Source organism: Pinus tabuliformis, chromosome 1_1 (genome assembly GCF_031772625.1).
Source record: "Pinus tabuliformis cultivar Carrire ecotype Pingquan chromosome 1_1, CPIR1, whole genome shotgun sequence".
NCBI lineage: Eukaryota > Viridiplantae > Streptophyta > Pinopsida > Pinales > Pinaceae > Pinus > Pinus tabuliformis.
Window position 1 is genome coordinate 210544737 of NC_142297.1, and position 23562 is coordinate 210568298.

Consider the following 23562-nt stretch of genomic DNA (forward strand, 5'->3'; position numbering starts at 1 on the left):
TCATAACATTCAGGCTCACCGGAATCAGTCAACAATAAATAATATAATGAAGGAGAGTATCGTTCAGGAGGTCTACTTGTCCTGGTAGATCTTCTAACACCACTTTCAGGTGTTTGGGGTGCCTGTTGTTGTTGTGATGGTTGTTGTTGTTGTGGTTGTTTATTATTATTATTTTCAGGCACCTTTACTTTTTCAGTAATTTCATCAAGAACTGCGTATTCCTTGTTTTCTTTTTCTTGTTTCTTTTCCTGCAACTAATTCTTATACAAGACCTTTTCATTGAATATTACATCTCTGCTCCTTGAACATAGTCATGAAAGTATTTCTTATCAGGTATGGCATGGAATGAAGCCCTTGAATCTACCACCCAGGAATCAGTAATATTTTCAAAAGAAAGAATCAAAGCATCTTGTAACACCTCACCTGTCACATTTGCTTCATGATTGTTTTCTTGCTGTGCATCTGCTTCTTTTCCCTTCCGAGATCTACAGTCTTTCTTTAGGTGTCCTTTCTTTACACATTTCCAGCACACTATCCCCGATCTGGACTTGGATCTGCCTTTCCTTGATTTACTGCGATATCCTGAGCTCTTTCCTCTTTCCATTTTTCTTCCTCTAGACTCTGCACTCAAAGCATTTCCCGATGTCTCACCGGAGCTTTTCCGTCGCATTTCCTCGCTAAGGATAGCACCGACAACATCATCAAACTTTAAAGTACTAGATCCAGAAACAGAGTTACTGATGGCCATTACCAAACCATTCCAGCTTTCTGGTAACGAGCACAAGAATAACAGAGCTCTAATTTCATCATCAAAGTTTACCCCTACAGAACTTAACTGACTTGTAACTGTATTAAAATCATTTAAATGGTCTGCAACAGATCCACCTTCCGACATCTTCATATTAAATAACCGTTTCATAAGAAATACCTTGTTCGAGGCCGAGGGTTTTTCATATAGTTTCGACAACGCCTCCATCAAACCTGCTGTCGTGGTTTCCTTCAAAATGTTGAAAGCGACTGACGCAGCAAGGCACAGTCGTATTGTTCCGAGTGCCTTTCTATCGAGAAGGTTCCATTCTTCGTCTTTCATACCCGTCGGCATCTTTGTTTTTCCGCCCAATGGTAGGTATAGATCTTTCTGATACAAATAATCTTCCATCTGCATCTTCCACAGCGAGAAGTTTTGACCGTTAAATTTCTCGACCCTAAACTTACCATATTCCGCCATTGCTCCCACTCGAACCAGGAACCCTTCTTTCCTGTGAGTTTATCAGCCAAATAGACCTTCGGCTCTGATACCAGTTGTTAGAAAATTATATATTACGGAGCAATGGAACACATAAAATATTGCAGAAATATAAACACAGAAAACGCACAAAATAAGAGAGACACAGATATACGTGGTTCACCCAGTTTGGGCTATGTCCACCCCGAACAGCCAATCCTTCCTTTCTATTATCCAGCAAAATGAAGAGATACAACCTACAGCAAAACCGCTGTAATATCCTCTGTTTTCTCTCACAGTCTCACCTCTATGTTTCTCGCTCACCGAATACACATCTATCTCATAGCCTCAAATACAATGCCCTCATATAAAGAGAGGGGTTGCCTTCTAGGGCAAAAAACCCTAAACTAAACATAAGTTCTACCGTCAGATCATCCGCCTAATGAACGGCCCAGATTGACTAGAAATTACTATACTTTTACAAGGCAATTTTACAGTTGTTTTTAGCTTCGGGGGCGCTGCCCCCGAAACCCCCCGCCAGGGGGGGGCTCCCAAAAGTCGCTGCCCCCCTGGACCCCCCACGGCAGCGATTATTTTACGGGCGGCATTGCCGCCCCAATTTGAACTGGGGTCCAATATGCCGGTACTATAGAAGATAATCAGGCTCCACACCCAACAGAAGTTTGATGGCAAGGATCCTGCCACATGGATATTACAGATGGAGCAATTCTTCGATCTCAATAATGTGCAAAACGCACAAAAGGTACATATGGCAACTGTATATTTGGAACCAAATCATTTTGTATGGTATCAATGGCTTTGTTCTCGTAAACAATTTATCACTTGGGCAGTTTTTACGGAAGAATTGATAGCACATTATGAGGATACAAAAAGCAACACTTTTTTTAGCCAATTGATAAGTCTCAAACAAAAGGGTTCAATAATGGAGCATATTGAGGAGTTCCAAAAATTCAACATAAGGGTAAAAGATATTCCAGAGGAGCATAGGATTGATGTGTTCATAGGGTCTTTAAAGGATAATATCCAACATGATGTCCGCCTTTGGGAACCTGATTCATTATAGAAGGCATTCAGGTTAGCAAGAAAAATGGAAAGCAAAATTATGGCAACTAGGAAGCATACCACTCACAATTATAAAGACGAAAGTGTTGTTGCCCCTAGTCTTCCACAACCTACAAGGTTGACACCACAACAATTGGAAGAAAAAAGAGCAAAAGGGCTTTGTTACAGTTGTGATAGCAAATACATAAAAGGTCATAAGTGTGCTGAGAAGAAATTATTCTACATAGATTGTGAAGAGGAAGAAGAAACAGAGCAAGAAAGGTCAAAAGAAGAGGATATACTCCAGGAACAAAGCCTAGATGAAGAACAAATAAATCCGACCATATCTTGTAATGCATTGGTGGGAATTACCACTCCTCAAACCATCAAGATAGAAGGACAAATCAAGAAGAAAAAGGTAATAGTGTTGATTGATTCAGGAAGCACCCACAATTTTATTCATTGTAGGGTAGCAAAAGAATTGAATTGCTTCCTATATCCAACACCAGAGTGTCAAGTGATGATTGCAAATGGAGGAACAACAAATTGCTCTGGAAAGTGCCATAATATCAAGCTATCCATGGGAGAATATGTATTGACTAGCCCAATGCTTTCCATTCCAATGGGAGGTGTTGATGTTGTACTAGGAGTCCAATGGCTACAATCCTTGGGTACAATAGCTTTTAATTTTCAAGAACTTTTCATCAAATTTTCTACAGAAGGAAAGGAAGTTGAATTAAGGGGTATTGCAGGGAAACCAGGAAAGATAATCAGCTCTAATGGCATGACTAAGCTTCTAAAAAGGAGCAAAGAGGTGTAATTGCACAATTATGTTCGCTAGATGTTTCCACATTGGAATCATCTATTTCTCCAGATCTCCAAAAAGTCCTGGACAATCATTCCAAGGTATTTGAGACTCGCAAAGGTCTCCCACCTATGCGTGATCATGATCATGCTATTCATATGATTCCAGAAAGTGTTCCTCCAAACATCAGGCCGTACACATATCCCTATGCCCAAAAAGTGAAATTGAACGTATGGTTGCAGAAATGCTAGAGGCTGGTATAATTCAACCGAGTCAAAGTTCTTTCTCAGCTCCAGTAGTATTGGTGCACAAGAAGGATGGATCATGGCGCATGTGTCCAGATTATAGGGAGCTCAACAAGCTCACTATTAAAGATAAGTTCCCCATTCCTGTCATTGATGAATTACTGGATGAATTGCATGGATCAATTTACTTCACCAAGTTGGACCTTCGTTCGGGATATCATCAAATCAGAATGAAGACTGAAGACATTCCGAAAACGTCATTTAGAACTCATGAGGGTCATTATGAATTTTTGGTCATGCCTTTTGGCCTTACCAATGCACCTTCAACATTTCAAGGTTTGATGAATTCAATTTTCAAACCATTCCTTAGAAAATTTGTGTTAGTATTTTTTGATGATATACTAATCTACAGCAAGTCTTGGAAGGATCATGTTGAACATGTTGACAGGGTGCTACAACTATTTGAGGAGAAACAATTATATGCAAAAAGATCCAAATGTTTCTTTAGAGTCCAGGAGGTGGAATATTTGGGTCATATTGTATCTCATGAAGGAGTTAAGGTAGACCCTAGCAAAATTAAAGCCATTAAGGAATGGAAAATCCCCACATCCATAAAGCATCTGCGAGGATTTCTTGGGTTGACAGGGTATTATCGCAAGTTTGTTAAGAATTATGGGAGAATAGCAGCACCTCTAACAACATTATTGAAGAAAGATTCATTTTCATGGACTCCGAAAGCAACAAAGGCCTTTGAACATCTTAAAGAGGCAATGTGCCAAGCACCGGTCTTAGCTACACCGGACTTCACAAAAACCTTTATTGTGGAATGTGATGCTTCAGGAAATGGAATTAGTGCTGTTCTAATGCAAGATGAAAGACCCATTGCTTTTGAAAATCGTCCAATCAAGGGAAAGTTTTTAAGCAAAGCTATTTATGAAAAGGAAATGTTGGCAATACTCCATGCACTTAAGAAATGGCGACCCTACCTAATGGGAAGACACTTCAAGGTAAAAACGGATCATGATAGCCTTAAATACGTTTTAGAACAAAGATTATCCTCTGAAGAGCAACAAAAGTGGGTCACAAAGATGTTGGGTTATGACTTTGAAATCATCTACAAAAAAGGGAAGCAAAATGTGGTGGCAGATGCACTCTCAAGAAAGGATGAGGATGTGGAAGCATTGTTGTGTGCCATTTCTATTATCCAACCAGATTGGATAAACGAAGCAAGGGAGGAATGGAAGAATGAAGAAGAAGTGTGGGCACTTATTCGAAAGCTACAACAAGATTCCAGTACTTCTGATACATTTAGCTGGCAAAATGATTCGTTATGGTACAAAGATCACTTATACCTCTGTAATAATTCCCAGCTAAAACAAAAGATTCTTATGGAATTGCACACTTCTCCCTTAGGAGGGCACTCAGGATTTTTAAAAACTTACCACACGGTTAAGAAGGAATTTTTTTGGGATGGCCTTAATGTTAGGATATTCCGACACAGGATATAGTTAAGTTCAACTTGGTCTAGTTTAGAGTTAGGTATAGAGTTAGGTAAAGTGTGTTTCTTTACCGTTGTACATTTTGTAACTTACAATCCGACAGTCACGATATGTAGTGATCCGACGGTTCACTCTCACCTCGGTATTACCGACACTTGATCCGTGGCTTGACACCCGATTGGTCCATGAGTTCTATTTAAAGCGCATGGAGGGTCATTGTTCGGGTAATCTGTGCATGAGAGAAGCTTATGTAAATTTTCATTCTTTGATTAATAAATTGCCTGTAGTACCCACGTTGGGACAGGCCGTGGACTGTTTCCCTCCTTGCCCTTTGAGGGTTTTAACCACATCAAAAATATTGGTGTATTGATTTGAGATCTGGTTGTGAGCGGTGTCCTTTTGGTGTTCTTTCTGAGGAACTTACCCTGTAAATTCCTACATGGTATCAGAGCTATTTGAGGGCCGCGTCCGTTGGTGATCCAAATCTGAAGCCGGTAGAACTGCATGCAGCTGTCGGTTTCCTAGATCTGCTGTTTCTGACTGCTTTCGGGCCGAGAGGACTGCTCTGTTGCGTTCGGAGCATATGTTCCAGTGAAGAACCCCTTTCTTTTCACGCGAAAAGGTTTCCGGTAGCCCTAGCTGCGTCACTTTTTAGATCGGGAGGTATACAGTGTTTTTTTGCAGTTTACTGTTATTTTCTCTCTGCTTATTTCGGTCTCAGTTTATTTAGCCTTTTTTTTAACCGGATCTATACCTTTCATTTCTGCGTATGCTCTTTGCCCTGCGACTCTGTGCGATCTGGGCAAATCAGAAACAGAAAGGAAGGATTTTTCTCATGCGTATGCTCTTTTCCTTGCACCTTAGTGTGATCTCGGAAAATCAGAAACATTGAGAAAAATATTTAGTTTTTCGGCTAAAGCTAACTTTGAGATTTTTTTAAAAAATTTCTAGTTTTTTTGCTAAAGCTAACTTCGAGCTGCAAGGTTCGTTTTTCTTTGCATATTCGTGTTGGGTTTTGTGTTTTGTGTTTTGTAGGGAAAAAAGAGCTTTCTCAAGGCAAGCACGCAAACTGAGGCCTCTCTCTCTCTCTCTCTCTCTCTCTCTCTCTCTCAAATTTTTTGTATAGATCAATCGGTTCAAAGCTATTTTAAGAGAGTAGAGATCTTGGGTTCAAGTCTCCATTTTGTGGGGGCGGATTTTTTTTCATTCCCGCACATTCGCGCACTTTGCCGGCAACGTCAACAATTTGTTTTTCAAAAAGCCATAACTTCTTCATCCGGAAGCCTTTTTCAGAGCCGTTTTTTTTAAAACCGCCTATTTTTTTGAGATCTATCCATTAGAACACTTACTTTCAGCATCTTCAGCTTCAATTGTTTTTAAAAATGGAAAGTCGATGCCAAGTCATTCTTGACAGCACTAACTACTTCCAATGGGTAGCCTACATGGAAGATTTACTTAGAAGCAAAGGTCTCTTCAGAATAGCCACAGACCAAGAGAAGAAACCAAAAGATGAAGACAAGGCTGCAAAATGGGAAAATAGACAAGATCAAGCACGTGGTTTGATAGGGATGTATATTTCTCCTGATCTTAGATTCCACATTGCAGAACTTGAGACTCCTCATGAAGCATTAGAAAAACTCGCTAAAATTTTTGGGATTAAAAATGAAATTAGAGCCCATCAACTTGAAAATGAGTTGCTTACTTTGGATCCTAATAATTTTTCTTGCATTGAAGATTTCTTGTCCAAATTCAAGAACCTTAGATATCTCTTGGAAGGTGTTAAAGTTAAGAAAGAAGATGGTAACCTTATTTATTCCATCCTTACTAAGTTGGGACCAGCCTACTCTGTATTTGTTTCCACTTTCCATTCTACAAGGGAAGCTTTCATTTGTCAAGGAAAAGACTACAAGGCCCCTTCCTTTGACTCCTTTTGTGATTCCTTAATAAGAGAACAAGAAAAACTCTTACACCTTGGTCTTCTTAATCTTGGAAACTCTTCCACGAAAGCGTTAGCCGCCCAGCAGCAACCAAATTCAAAGAATCCTAAGAAGTCATATCCTCAAAAGAATGGTCCTAAACCATCTCAGCCTCAAAATGAAAGATCATTTCAGCAAAATGGTAAGACCAATAAAAACAAATGGAAGAAGACTGATAGACATTGTAACTTTTGTAATCGAGATGGCCACTTAGAATCTAAATGCTTTAAGAAGATGGAAGCCTTGGAAGCCGCAATGAAGAAACATAACATCCATGTGGAGCCTACTTCAACTTCAACTTCCGGAATGGCACTTTCTGCATGTCATTGTCAATCATCTCAGTCTGGTTATGCATTAAATGTATCTTCTTCTTCTTCTCATTCTCATGAGTGGCTCATTGATTCTGGAGCCTCTTGTCACATGGCCAAAAACCAAGCCATGTTTTCTTCTTTAAATGATTGTAACACCAAAAATATATATGTTGGTGATGATAGATCTCTTAATGTTGTAGGGACTGGAACTGTTCATCTAGACAATGGTCAGTTTAATGATGTATTATGTGTTCCAACCTTATCCTGCAACCTTCTATCTGTCTATCAGATAACTCATTCAGGTGAAGGTAAAATTGTTGAATTTTCACCTCATGATGTTGTAATCAAGGATCTAAAAGATCCTAAACAGATTCTAGCTACTGGTCTTGCTGATGATTCCAAAAGGTTGTATAAGTTTCAAAACTTTGGGTCATCAAATCTTCCCTCAGTATTTGTTGCTCATAATGATGAAGTGAGCAAACTTTGGCATGAGCGATTTGGTCACTTAAACTATCGCTCCCTTCAGCATCTATGTAAAGAAAATATGGTGACAGGTCTTCCTATGGTATCTTGCAGAGATGGTGTCTGTTTCGGATGTGTACTCGGAAAACATCACCGGGACAGTTTTGACAAACGTGCCTCTTTGCACGCCTCAGCCCCTTTACAGCTTGTGCACAGTGATTTATGTGGTCCTCTTCCTGCTACTTCATTCTCTGGCTGCAAGTACTTCTTAACTTTCATTGATGATTTCTCCAGACGCACTTGGGTATACTTCTTAAAACTCAAGAGTGAAGTATTTAACACCTTTTTGGCCTTCAAAGCCTTTGTTGAAAAACAATCTGGAATTCAAATGCAACATACTATTCCATACACTCCACAACAAAATGGTGTAGCTGAAAGGAAAAATCACACCTTAAAGGAAATGGCTAATTGTATGCTACAATCTAAAGGACTCAGTCTTAGTTTTTGGGCCGAAGCAATTAATTGTGAAAATTATATAATCAATCGCACTCCTACTAAGGTTCTAGAGAATATCACTCCAGAAGAAGCTTGGAGTTCCATTAAACCAGATGTAAGTCACTTTCGTGTGTTTGGAAGTGAAGCATGGGCCCATATTCCAGATGAAAAGCATAAAGCTTTAGAACCTAAGAGTGAGAAATGTACTTTTGTTGGATATTCTGAAGATGTAAAAGATTATAGACTTATTCCATTTAAGTCCAAAAATGTTATCATTAGAAGAGATGTAAAATTTGATGAAAATAAATCGGCCTGCGAGCCTAGTCCGGCGGATGTGCCACCTCTCCCTATCTCTTCTACTTTTGAAAACATTTCTTCTTCAGATGATGAAAGCGAGGATGATAATCCTCCCCCACCTTCTCAGGATCCTCAACTTCCAAGATGGGTCCGTGCTACTCGGGATGCATCAGGTGATCTTGCCGGTGATCCTACAGATCAGCGACGTACACGTTCTCAGTTTGAAAGAGCCTCTTCTTTACTGGCTCAAGCTCCAGTAAATCATGATCCTGACACTTTTGCAGAAGCTTCAGGCCATCCACATTGGGAAGCAGCTATGAATGAAGAATATCATTCATTGATGACAAATGATACATGGGATCTTGTTCCTCTACCAAAGGGACGCAAACTTGTTAGATGTAAATGGGTTTACAGAACCAAGTATGGACCAGATGGGAAAGTTGACAAACATAAAGCTCGTCTCGTTGCTAAGGGCTTTTCACAGGTTGAAGGCATTGACTACACTGAAACCTTCTCCCCTATTTCCAAAATGAACTCTATCCGCCTTGTTCTTTCCCTTGCCGCCTCTTTAAAATGGGAAGTCCATCAGATGGATGTTAAATCTGCCTTCTTGCATGGGGACTTGCAGGAAGAAATCTATATGGAACAACCCATTTGCTTCATACAAACAGACTCCAGCCTTGTTTGTCGACTTAAGAAATCCCTTTATGGCCTCAAGCAAGCTCCTCGGGCTTGGTATGCCAAAATGGATAGCTTTCTTTTAGAATCTGGCTTTTCTAGGTGTCACTCTGGCAATACTGTCTACACCAAGAAAGTAGGCAACTCTCTTATCATCCTTGCTCTTTATGTTGATGATCTTATTCTTACTGGTAGTGATCCCAACCTTATAAACCATGTGAAGTCCAGCCTTAAAAAGAAATTTGAAATGACAGACTTAGGACACTTACACTATTTTCTCGGTCTTCAAGTCTTGCAATCCCAGGAAGGTATTTTCCTTTCCCAGTCCAAGTATGCTTGTGATATTCTTCGTCATTTTCACATGGAAGACTGTAAGCCAGCCCCTTCTCCCTTTCAGTCTGGAGTCAAACTTTCAGTCTCTTGTACTTCTCCTGAAGTTGATGCTACCTTATACCGTCAACTTGTCGGAAAACTCTTGTATTTAACCCATACTCGTCCTGATCTTTCCTTTGTTGTTGGCCTTGTTGCTCGTTTTATGCAAAACCCCCGTGAAAGTCATTGGAAAGAAGCTAAAAGAATACTTCGTTATGTTCGAGGTACAGTACAGTTTGGGATTCATTACAGTGCCAAAGCAGCTCCTCTGTTAGTTGGTTTCACTGATTCTGACTAGGCTGGTGACCCTGATGATCGAAAGTCTACTGCCGGTTATGTCTTCACTCTTGGTTCAGGACCTATTACATGGGCTTGTAAGAAACAGGCTGCCATTTCTCTCTCGTCAGCAGAAGCAGAGTATCGTGGTGCCGTGGAAGCTAGTAAGGAAGCCTTGTGGCTTCGTCAGATCCTATCAAAGTTTGGCTTTGAGCAGCAGCATCCAACCACACTTTGGTGTGATAATCAAAGTGCCATTCAGCTATGCAAAGATCCAGTCCAGCATCAACGCAGCAAACACATTGAACTACACATGCACTTCATCAGAAAGCTCATTCATGACCATGTTCTTGAAGTGCAATATTGTCCAACAGATGATCAGGTTGCAGACATCTTCACAAAGGCTCTCACAGAGGCGAAGTTCACTAAACTTCGATATATGCTTGGAGTTCAGGAAGTTGTCACTAAGGGGGGATAGGCTCTAGTGCCTCCTTCCTTCTCCTATTGTGTCATATTTGTAAATCCTTCAATCCTATCCCAAGTTGTTCTTAAGGGGGGATGTTAGGATATTCCGACACATAGGATATAGTTAAGTTCAACTTGGTCTAGTTTAGAGTTAGGTAAAGTGTGTTTCTTTACCGTTGTACATTTTGTAACTTACAATCCGACGATCACGATATGTAGTGATCCGACGGTTCACTCTCACCTCGGTATTACCGACACTTGATTCGTGGCTTGACACCCGATTGGTCCATGAGTTCTATTTAAAGCGCATGGAAGGTCATTGTTCGGGTAATCCGTGCATGAGAGAAGCTTATGTAAATTTTCATTCTTTGATTAATAAATTGCCTGTAGTACCCACGTTGGGACAGGCCGTGGACTGTTTCCCTCCTTGCACTTTGAGGGTTTTAACCACGTCAAAAATACTGGTGTATTGATTTGAGATCTGGTTGTGAGCGGTGTCCTTTTGGTGTTCTTTCTGAGGAACTTACCCTGTAAATTCCTACACTTAAATCAGATATTCAAAAGTTTGTGGCGGAATGTTTGGTTTGCCAACAAAATAAAGTTGAAACAATTAAGACACCGGGTCTATTACAACCTTTATCCATTCCAAGCCAACGTTGGGAGGAGGTTTCAATGGATTTTATCACAGGTTTACCCAAGTCCGAGGGAAAGAGTGTCATCATGGTGGTAGTTGACAGACTTACCAAGTACGCACACTTTTGTGCATTATCACATCCATTTAAATCCAATACAGTTTCTACTGCATTTATGGAAACAGTTCAAAAGCTACATGGAAACCCAAAGATTATTGTAAGTGACAGAGATCCCATTTTCACTGGAAATTTTTGGACAGAATTATTTTCTTGTCTTGGTACTCAGTTAGCTCATAGCTCATCTTATCATCCTCAATCTGATGGGCAAACTGAGATAGTAAACAAATGTTTGGAAGGATATCTTCGTTGCTTTGTATCGGATAAACAGACACAATGGGTCAAATGGTTGCCTCTGGCTGAATGGTGGTATAACACTTCCTTCCATACAGCAACAAAAATGACCCCATTTATGGCACTTTATGGGTATCAACCACCATCCATCACATCATATTTAAGACAAAATTCTAAGGTTCAGGCAGTGGAACATCACATCGAACATCAACAACAAGTCCTCCAACTCTTAAAGGATAACCTTGTGTTGGCACAAAATAGAATGAAACAACAGGCAAATCAACATCGCAGTGAAAGAAGTTTTTATGTAGGTGATTGGGTATTCCTATGGCTACAACCATATAAGCAAATGTCCCTAAAGCAAGCTAAGAAGGATAATAAATTATCACCAAAGTATTATGGTCCATACAAGGTGTTGCAAAAGATTGGTACTATGGCATACAAATTGGAGCTTCCTGCAGCTTCTTGATTGCACCCAGTTTTCCATGTTTCATGTTTAAAGAAGGTTATAGGCGACAAGCTCCCAATTCAAACAATATTGCCAGAACTTGACAAGGAAGGAAAAATTATATTGGAACCGGAAGCAGTCACAGAAACAAGAACTCGACAGCTAGGAAATCGATCAATTTCAGAGTATCTTATCAAGTGGAAGAACTTATCCGCTGAAGATTCCACATGGGAGGATGAGAATTTTATGCATAAGTATCCAGAACTACTCAAGCGTTGAGGACAACACTTTTTTTGAAGGAGAGGGGCATGTTGGGTCCCTATAATACTAGTGATTACCCCATTACTATTGTAGTTATACCCCTTATTTATATTGTTGTGCCCCTATTACCCCCATATTGTTATTTCCGTGCTCCATAGAATCCCTCTATTGTTATTTTTGTGGCTTTATATTATTATTGTTAGGTCGGCTAGATTATATTGTGACTCCATAGACTCCTATATATAGAAAGGAGGTTTTGTCATTTGAATCATCCAAGAATTTTTCATTTATGTAATGTAAAGGAGGTTGCCCCCTCGAAGAGGCTGAATTCTAAGTCGTTGATCTATATTTTCTATCTTTTCTTGAGCTGGTTTCATAACAGGTAACCTGGAAACTCTACTTCACTATACCTGGGGACATGCAAACCTTTTTGCGTGAAAGTGAAAAGCGGCCATTTATTTTCTTAGTTTGTAGAGTCTTAACCCTTTAAACTCGTAGGATTGGTCATCTCTAGCTTACATAATAAAAGGAGTTGGAGCAAAATTTCGAATGGTGCAAGCTCCCTAAAAAATGAACCTATCAATGAGACATCCTTATTATACGACTGGCATGAGCAGTTTTACACAAAGTTCAAGCTCGTTAAAAATTAAACCTAAGCAATGAGCATATGTTCCACCAAAGTTTAAGCTCACTAAAAAATGAACCCGCCTTCGGTAAATAACCATTACAAATGCACTATCATTAGCTTTTAAGCCTTGGTCGTGTTCTTACCATCACCTCCACTCTGTTTTAGCCAATCATACGCCTCCATTTGATTGTTTACCCCTTTTGAGGAACAACTGCGACGAGTGATTCTGTTAGCCATCTTCTTTACACTGTCGTGATTGAAAAGTTCCAAACCTTACTTGGAACCAGCTGCTACCCAAAAATTTCACTCATTCCTCAAAAAACGAGTCTCCTTTAATCTCTTTTCTTTTAACTCATAAAATATGAAAAGGTTGTTGAGCAATTGGCCTCTCCAACTCGTTAAAATGATCGGAAGTGCTATCCCTCCTCTAGATTTTAGTCTTTTTGGACCTGAGGGATCATTACACAAAAAGATCGAGCGCTTGTCTTGTTCAGCTCGTTAAAACTATTTAAAATTCATCCCTTTCATATTATTTTATACTTTTTCAGAGTTAAGGGATTATATGACGAAAAAGGATTACTGGAGTTTCCTTTCCGTCCCTTTTCAGGCTCTCTAAAATTGAAGAAGGACCGAGTTATCTTTGTCGTTAAACTCATTAAAACCAATAACGACAAACTTGTCCATACAGACAAGAATGAGTTTCACGGTCGCTAGGCTTGTTAAAACATAGCGACGGGTTTTCTCGAAGGGAAAATTATAGAGCAAGCATATGTTATCCTCCTCAAGCTTGACAAAAATAAAGAGGTACTGGTCAGCAATGACTAGGGAAAATTGGGAAGAAAACTTGAAGAAACTTTATTGGTAGTAAGTCGCTCTTGAACATGACACTTTCACTCCATCACCATGATTGAGTTGGGTTGGGTCATTCCGTTCACCGGTCATATTACCATTGGTCCATCGTACCATCCATTTTTGGGGTTAACACTACCAATCCATTTCAGTGTTGCCGATATGTTCAAGAGAAGTCACTCAGAGAATTCGCCAACCCAGCTTGTGTCTCATCCGCTACAATACCTTCACGCTTCATTCTTTCATGACTGCCACCCTGAACCCTGTATCGTCAGATCGTTTTCACCTCCACAAAATCATTTGATCCATTCTGTGTCATAGATGTGGGATTCATTAATGCCCTCCTACGATGGGTCACTTCTTGTCGACATCAACTCATTATCCAAGAAGTCGATCTAGGAACAACCCTTTCAGTACTTTGAAGCTTGCATGCCTCAATGGCAAGTTTCTCACTTCTGGCGACAGGTTTACATAAATGGCCTTCGACCGAAAGATTTTGCATGGTGTTTGAAACCAAGTCCCATTTTCACACCACGTGAATTACACTGCAGTACCTTGAGGGTCATCATCGTTATCGGTGATTCCTCTCGTGCCTATTAACGGCTTACATCATTGGCTGGTACTCAGGCGATGTATTTCCATGTTCAACTCTAGAACATCTTTTCACATGGATCGACTTATAATATGGGAAACGATTGAATGAGTTTGAAGACCCCAGATCTAGTTTCATCCATCCGGGCTGCGATATATTCAGGAAAATAAATACATCAAATGTACATCATTGCTGCACAGATAATCATCCAAACCAAAGGATGATGGCTCTACCAGAATCATCAGTCTACCACACAGACGGTCGTTTGTCCTATGTACATGAGAATGAATTTATAAAGCTGAGCATGGGAATGCTCGCCTCAGCTAGATCATGAAAATATTATGAAGATAATGTATTGTATTGTATCTTATTACAAGTCGCCTTCCAGTTCAAAAAACCTCGGATCCTCATGATAAAGCATTTCACCCAACATCAAAAGATTTATGACCTCACGCTTTAGGGGGCAACTGTTATAGACATATTTTGGCACTACAACCCCAAAAATATATGTCCATAAACCAAGGGCTTCTGAGTCCCTAAAAGTGTTGTTTCACACCTTAAAGGAACAAGGTCAGCTGATTACACCATCTCCCAGAAGTTCTCCACGGAAAACTGCTCAGAACTGGTCAAAAGTGGACCATGCAGACTGCTCAGTGCTAAGGGTGTGATGCATCTCACTTGCCACATGAAAAAAGTGTGATGCATACTGAAAAGCCCTGCTGTAGAGTGCGATGGGCGAGAGTAGACAAATGGCAAAGACAGTTTGCAAGGTGGATGATCATGGAATCTTACAGAAACTTCTCCTGTGACACTTGCCTCTCTGAGTTCGCCCAGGGATGAGTAAGACATCATGAATCTCCAAGTGGAACCAAGAACTATTAGAGAGAGGACACTAATCGAAATCCCAGAAGATGACTCACCCCCCTGCAAACAGCTATATATGGATCCCTCATCCCAGAGATCCGGAGGCTAGAATCTTGTATTTTGTAAGGAAGTGTTGTTGGTTTCTTTGTGGAATATCATAGTGTTGGGTGATCTAAGCTTTTCATGAGGTGAAGAAGGGCTTTCATGCCAGGAGGATGACGCTGGGTCAGAACAATGGGTTGTAATCCTCTCTTCTACTCTTTCTATCAATAAAGCTATTTAAGTTTTCCTCGACATTCTTGTATGTTTTGATGTATGCATTTGTGTGGTCAATATATATCTGGTCCTATATTGTTTATGATTTTAGATCTCTATACTTTGATGGTATCATGCTGCTTTGACTCTACAGGTGCTCTTTGAAGCGAGGTAAGCAAAGGAGGAGTGGCAAAGGTCTGTCAAAGGGGAGAGGAAACAAGTAAGGAGCCAAGCGGAACTGAGGTTGGTACTCTCTACTTCTCTCTCATCTACTTCTTGTAAAGAAAAACACAAGTAACTTTACTTTGTTTGTTTCTAAGATAGCTACCCGTCTTAGTGGGACTAGCAGCTCTGAATGGACATTAGATTTCCCGATAACAAGGTGGAAGAGTTAGAACACTTCCAAGTGTTCTGCATAGTCCTGCATTAGCCAGAAATATGATTTTTGTAAGCAAGTTGGGTGATGTAGGTGTAAAAATAGTGTTCGAGAAGGATACCTGCAAGATGGTTCAGGGGGCACTGGTATTGATGCCAGAAGTTTGAATTGGAACTCTGTACAAGCTGCAAGGTAGCACTATTGTTGATGGGTGCAACAGTTCTGTGGTTCCTGAAAGTGGAGCAGAAAATGTAGTGGTTTCTGGAGAGAAGACCATGTTGTGTCATCAAAGGCTTGGACATATTGGAGAGAAGGGCCTTTGAATACTTCATGGTAAAGGTATGGTAGAAGGTATGAGTAATAGATCTATAGATTTTGATTTATGTGAAAATTGTGTATATGGGAAGCAGAATCGGGTGAGTTTCCCCTCTGGTGGTAAGAGGGCAAAACAGATATTAGAGCTTGTGCACAGTGATGTGTTTGGACCTATGAAGGTTCCAACACTAGGTAAGTCTTTGTATTATGTATCATTTATAGATGACTTCTCAAGGAATATATGGATATCTTTCCTTAAGAAGAAATCTGAAGTCTTTGACAGGTTTAAAGAATTTAAGGCTCTGGTGGAAAACCAGATAGAGAATAAGATAAAGGTGTTGAGGAAGATAACGGTGGAAGGTTTTTCAGTAAGGAATTTGAAGAATTATGTAACAAGTGTGGTATAGCATGGCATAAGACTACTCCATATACACCTCAGCACAATGGAGTTGCAGAAAGAATAAACAAGACGTTGATGGAAAGGGAAAGAAGCATGCTCAATGGTGCCGATTTAGGACAGGAATTCTGGGAAGAGGCGGTGGAGACAACATGTTACCTGGTTAATAGATCACCTTCATCAGCATTGGAGGATAAGACTCCACAAGAGGTGTGGACTGGTAAGAAACCCTCTCTTTCACATCTGAGGGTATTTGGATGTGATGCATATGTACATGTTCCAAAGGAGAAAACAACCAAGTTGGATTGTAAATTTGAAAAGTGCATCTTTATTGGGTATAAGGATGGTTTAAAGGGTTATAAGCTTTGGAACCCAGTAATAAGGAAGTTTGCGTACAACTGAGATGTGGTGTTCAGAGAGGTGAAATATGTTATTAAACATGAAGTCCAACCAAAGGAACCTGAGAAGATAGAGTTTGAGCTAAAGGAGGAAGAATCAGACTCTACAGCAGAGGAGGAATCAAAACATGAAGAGCCACAAACTCCGGGTGTGAGAAGATCAGTTCAAGAAAGAAGGCAGCCAGAAAGGTATAGTCCATTTGCTTTCTATTTAAATTTTGCTTTATCTATTACTAATGATGATCCTAGAACTATGAAGGAAGCAGTAGATTCAGAGGATGGAAAACTCTGGAAAGAGGCCATGGTTGATGAAATGGCATCTTTGCACAAAAATGAGGTTTGGGATCTGGTGGAGTTGCAGGCTGGAAGGAAACCCATTGGAAGCAAAAGGGTGTTCAAGAAGAAGACAAATGCGGAAGGAAAGGTGGAGAAATACAAAGCTTGGTTGGTAGCAAAAGGTTATTCCCAGGTGCCAGGAATTGATTTTCGTGATATTTTTTCTCCTGTTGCCAAGGTAAATTTTGTTAGATTACTTATATATGTTGTTGTTGCTTTTGATTTTGAGGTAGAACAGATGGATGTGAAGACAACATTTATTTACGGGGATTTGGAAGAGGAGATCTACATGAATCAACACGAAGGCTTTGTGGTGAAGAGTAAGAAAGAACTAGTATGCAAGTTAAAGAAGTCTTTGTATGGGTTAAAACAGTCACCAAGGATGTGGTATCAGAAATTTGATACATTTATACGGGGACTTGACTTCACTAGAAGAAAAGTAGAACATTGTGTGTCTTTTAAATTAATTGGTGACCATGTTATTTATCTGCTCTTATATGTGGATGATATGTTGCTGGTTGGAATTGCCAAAGAAATTATCCAGGATTTGAAGACCCATTTGTCCTCTAAATTCGACATGAAAGATCTTGGTGGTGCAAACTATATTTTGGGAATGGAAATTAAAAGAGATCAGACAAAGAGGAAGCTCTGGTTAAACCAGACGAAGTATGTCGAGACAATATTGCAGAGGTTTAATATGCAGGATAGTAAACTGGTGAAGGTTCTTATTCTTGTAGCTGTAAAGTTATCTGTTGAATAGTGTCCCAAGACACAATAAGAGGAGGAGGACATGTCCCGTGTTCCATATGCAAGTGTAGTTGGTAGCCTGATGTATGTGATGGTATGTGCTAGACCAGACATTGCACATGTAGTGGGAGTATTGAGCGGGTTTATGTCAAAACCAAGGAAGGAGCCCTGGACAACAGTGAAGTGGGTTTTCAGGTATTTGCGTGGCACAAGTGATTATGGTTTGTGCTACCAAGGAAGACCAGGATTGGACAGAGTGTTGGATATTCGTGGCTTTGTTGATGCAGACTGGGTTGGAGATCTAGATTATAGAAGATATTCAAGTGGGTATGTGTTTAACCTATTTAGAGGTGCATTCAGTTGGATGAGTAAGAAACAATCTATAGTGGCACTATCAACTACAGAGGCGGAATACATGGTGGCCACTCATGCAAGCAAGGAAGCAGTTTGGTTGCAAAGATTGTGTTTAAGTATGGGGTTAGTATAGGGAGCTATAAGGATAGACTGTGACATCCAAAGTGAAATTTTCTTGGCAAAGAACCCTGCATATCATTCAAAGACAAAGCACATTGATGTCCAGTATCACTTTGTGAGGGATATGATAGAAGACAAAAAGGTGTTGCTGATAAAGGTGGAAACTTTGAAGAATACTGCAAATGCATTGAAAAAAATTGTGAGCTCTGAGAATTTCTCTTGATGTAGACAAACAATGGGCATTGCAGGGTTGGATAAATGACTAAGCTCTCTTGTGGGCCCCTGTGGAAAGAAAACAACAAGTGGGAGAATGTTGGGTTGTGTTATATTCTTTCCATGCCTAGCCCATGTACTTAACCAGGGGGTTAGAAGGGGGGTCGTTGCGCCGATTGCGTAGCGGGGGGAGTCACAGGGAGTTTGAGGGGTGTAGGTAACCCTAAGGGGCAGACCTACCTATGGTTTTTTGCATGATTTTTCGCCCATAATTTTGGACGCGATGGTCTTTGGTCCATGGTTTTGGACACGATGGTTTTTTGGTCCATGGTATTGGATGCTTTAGCATGTATAAATATGTATTGTAACGTTGAAAGGAATATAATGAAAAATCAAGTTGGTGGTTCAGTTTTGGGATCCAAGGGAAAATATTTGTGTATATGTGTTTTATGTGTTATGCTCTCATGTTGTTTATTTTCTGTGTTTTAGAATTCATATGCAGGTAATTTCTATACGAGGTTAAAACCTACAGTGATAACGATTGTCTCTATATGAAAATCAACCACGGTCAACCATAATATCAATCTCTTGGGTTTATAATATCAGTTTCTTGGGTTTATTAATTTAAGGGTTTATATTCCCTTGTGTTTTCAGTATTAATCCCTTGGGTTTATAATATCAATCCCTTCGGTATATTAATCTAAGTGTTCAAATTCCTAGGGTATAATATTATTCATAGATTTATAATATTAATCCCTTAGTTTCAATATAAATCATGGTTAACCAAGGGTTTATATACCTTGGATTTATAATATTGGTCCCTTGGGTTTAATAATATTAGTCCCTTCGTTTTATATTACCTTGAGGTTTTAGTATTAACTCGTTGGGTTTATAACATCAATCCATTAGGTCTATTAATCTAAGGGTTCATATTCCTAGGGTATAATACTAAAACCCCAAGGGATTATAAACCTAAGGGAATAATATTAACCAAAGGGATAATAAACCCAAGGGATTAATGCTAAAAACCCAAGGAATTGTAAACCCAAGGGAATAATATTAAATCTTGGGGATTGATATTATAAACCCTAAGATAAATAATATAAACCCTAAAATAAAAATGGTTGAAAATGGTTGATTTTCATTTTGAGACATTCATTGTCACAATGCAATGTTAGACCATGGATGACCATGGTCAACCATCTTTGTTCGATGGTATTTCATATTTATATTAGGGTTTATATACCTTGGGTTTATAATATTAATTCTTTGGGTTTAAAAACCCTTGGGTTTAATACTAAATACCGAAGGAATTATAAACCCTAGGAAATAATATTAAACCCTAGGAATTAATATTAATTACAAACCTTATGAATAATATTATACCCTAAGAATATGAACCCTTAGATTAATAAACCCAAGGGATTGATATTATAAACCCAAGGGAATTTAAGATACCCAAGGGGTTAATACTAAAACCTCAAGGGATTATAAACCCAAGGGAACAATATTAACCCAAGGGATTAATACTAAAAACCCTAGAGTTTATATTCCCTTGGGGTTTTAGTATTAATCCCTTAGGTTTATTATTCACTTGGGTATAATATTATTCATAGGGTTTATAAACCTAAGGGACTAATATTTTAAATCCAAGGGACTGATATTATAAACCCAGTGGAATAATAAACCCAACGGATTAATACTAAAACCCAAGAGAATATAAACCCTAAGGTTTTTAGTATTAATCCCTTGAGTTTATTATCCCTTGGATTAATATTATTCCCTTGGGTTTATAATCCCATGGAGTTTTAGTAATAAACCCTTGGGCTTATAATATCAATTCCTTGAGTTTGTTAATCTAAGAGTTCATATTCTCATTGTATAATATTATTCATAGGTTGACTATGGTCCAATGTCGCATTGTGAAAACCAACCATTCTCGACCATGTTTATTTTAGAGTTTATAATGTTTATCTTAGGGTTTATATAACTTGGGTTTATAATATTAATCCCTAGGGTTTAATATTATCCACTTGGGTTTATAATTCCTTAGGCTTTTTGTATTAATCCCTTGGGTTTATAATCCCTTGGGGTTTTAGTATTAAACCTTAGGAATGTGAACCCCTACATTTATAAACCCAAGGGTTAATACTAAAACCCCAAGGGACTAATATTATTAAACCCAATGGACTATTATTATAAATCCAAGGTATATAAATCCTTGGATGACCATGAGTTATATTGAACCTAAAGAATTAATATTATAAACCTATGAATAATATTATACCCTAGGAATATGAATCCTTGTATTAATATACCCAAGGGATTAATACTAAAAACCCAAGGGAATATAAACCCTAGGGTTTTTAGTATTAATCAATTAGGTTTATTACCCATTGGGTTTAGAATCCCTTCGGGTTTTAGCATTAACCCCTCGGGTTTATAATATCAATCCCTAGGTTTTATTAATCTAAGGGTTCATATTTATATTACATAATTTAAAATTAAATAATAGTAAATAACTTTTAATAATAAATAATAATTATTATAAAAAAAATGATTGTTATATAGAAATAATTATTATTAACTATAATGATAATGATAATATTTTTATTGCAATAATTTTTTTGTATTATTATTTTTATTGTTATATATTTATCAATGGTAGATACAAATGAATTCCTCAACTATATCAACCACATTAATATTTTTAATGTGGTTGTGCTAGTAATTGAGTTTATATTGTTTGATTGAGATTTCTGTAATTTACTTTAGTTCTTAGCAATTCTTAACACTATAGATAATGTGGTTTGATGAGAAAATTTGATATAGATCGATAGATGTTTCATAGTGTTATCACTGAAAATGCTGTTGCCAAAATTTTTTTAGCCTAGTTTAAAGACCGGGTGTTTTCGCAGCGCCTGAATTCTGTTTAGCAGTTTCGCAGCGTATAAATTCGTTAGCAGTTTAGCAGCGCTACCTGTTTAGTGGTTTCGTAGCGCGCTACAAAACTGGGAATTTGTCCGAAACCATAACTCACCCATATCACTTTTGTCTCCTATGGGTTCTGTGGGAATGTCTGGCGCAACATGTCACAGTGCAGGTTATTATCATCAATATACAAATAATACTGCTGTGTTTTTCATCTTCAAGGCTTTCTCTATAATCCCACTATATTGGTCAAAGTTCTGGTATCTAGTGGAGGTCAATATCATAGCGTGCCTATTATACAGAGTTCTGCTTTCTTTCAGAAATCTGCATCAAGTGGGAATCTCACAGGAAATGGCACAAGTATTTAGGACGTAAATCCAGCCTTTGGTTACCCAACATCCAATAGGATTTGCAGCAGCGGAAAATTCTTTATATGGGATTATACCTTCTTATTTGGGGGAAGGCTGCAAACCTACGGTTTATGCCAGAGTGCCTCTGTTATATCTACCATCATATGGCATTTGAGCTGTATGGGATGTTAGCTGGCAAGGTGAGTCCTACAACAGGGGAAAATGTAAAGCCAGCATATGGAGGTGATGAGGAGTCCTCTCTCAGAAAAGTTGTGACCATCATCTATGAACTCATTGCAATGGAAGCCAAGAGAAGCAAAGATGGCACTGCAAAACATTCTCAATGGAGGAATTGTGATGATCTGAATGAATATTTCTGGTCAGTGGATTGTTTTCGGCTAGGATGGCCAATGCGTGCAGATACAGATTTTGTTTTTATATGCTACCAGGAGATGGCTGTAACTCTAAAGGAAAGCCTTTAACTGATAGAAACAGATGGCTGGGCAAGATGAACTTTGTTGAAATCCGTTCCTTCTGGCACATTCTTAGAAGCTTTGATCGAATGAGGATCTTCCATATTTTGTCTTTACAGGGAATGATAATTCTTTTCTGGAATGGATCGAGCCAGCCAACTGGAATCTTTAATGAAGTTGTTTTTAGAAAAGATCTTGAGTATTGTTATCACAGCCGCAATATTAAAGCTTGTTCAAGCTATTCTAAATATAATTCTTAGCTGGAAAGCAAGGAAAGCCATGAAGTCATCAGAAATTCTAAGATATGTTTTGAAAGTTGTCGTTGCTGCTGCATGAGTAATCATCCTCCCAGTCTGTTATGCTCACGCATGGATAACCCAATTGGTCTTGGCAAAATTTTCAAGAACCGGTTTGGTGACAAGTGGGAAAGCCCTTCATTATTCATTTCTGCAATCGTGTTCTAATCTAGTTCCTAATGTAAATGGCGCATTGCGAGTATCCTGATGTGGTGGGCACGGCCTTGACTTTATGTTGGTTGGGCAATGCACGAAAGTTAGTTTTCTCTTTGCAAATACACAATGTTCTGGATCCTACTTCTTGTAACCAAACTGGCATTCAGCTACTATGATGAGATTCATCCATTGATTGGGCCTACAAAGGCTATCGTGACAATGCATATTACTGCATTCGAATGGCATGAATTTCTCCAAACGCAAAAAACAACATTGGCGTGGTAATTGCCCTCTGGGCTCCAATAGTACTTGTTTATTTCGTGGACATACAGATTTGGTATACCATTTACTCCACTATCTTTGGAGGTATATATGGTGCCTTTCGCCGACTTGGTGAGATACGAACATTGCCTTTCGCCGATTTGGTGAGATACGAACATTGGGGATGCTGAGGTCAAGATTCCGATCTTTGCCTCTAGCTTTCTATGCACATTTAAATACCACCTACAGAAAAACAAGAGGGTGGAAAGTCGAAGTTTCTGCACTGATGATTGAATGACAGCGGTGTGCACACATGGCATGCATCAGAGCATGGTATTGAACACATGGCACTGTAAATGGAAGATGACGGTGATATCGACGGATTCAGCATCCAGCCCATCATAATCAATAGAGTTCTTTCTATACCTCATAAATGGCCATCGATTTAGATTCAAAGCCAATTCCGAAAGAGGTATAGGAACATGGTGAATCGTTCTGAAGTTGCCAAACATTTATAGCCAGTTTTGGGAAAAGAGCAACACATCAATAAGCATATCTAAAGGAAGCCAAGGTAGTTTCTTCATAATGACCAATAGCAACAGCTGCAACCAGTGGGTTTGTCTACGATGGCAGTATCCTTCAAATGGTGAACCGTGAACCCTAGCAAACAGCAAATATTCAATTTTGTGAGCAGTTTAGAGGAAGACTGTGTTTTTAAGTCACACAGCAGTTTCGTAGCGCGCTACGAAACTGCTGTAGATGACTGTTTTATGATAAAAAATGAAATTGAT

The 23562-nt window shown here is 39.0% G+C and overlaps 1 pseudogene; it reads left to right on the forward strand.

Moving 5' to 3' along the window:
- Positions 1–22795, forward strand: part of LOC149212283 (callose synthase 3 pseudogene) — a 78620-nt pseudogene extending 55825 nt beyond the window's left edge.
- The last annotated feature ends 767 nt before the right edge of the window (positions 22796–23562 follow it).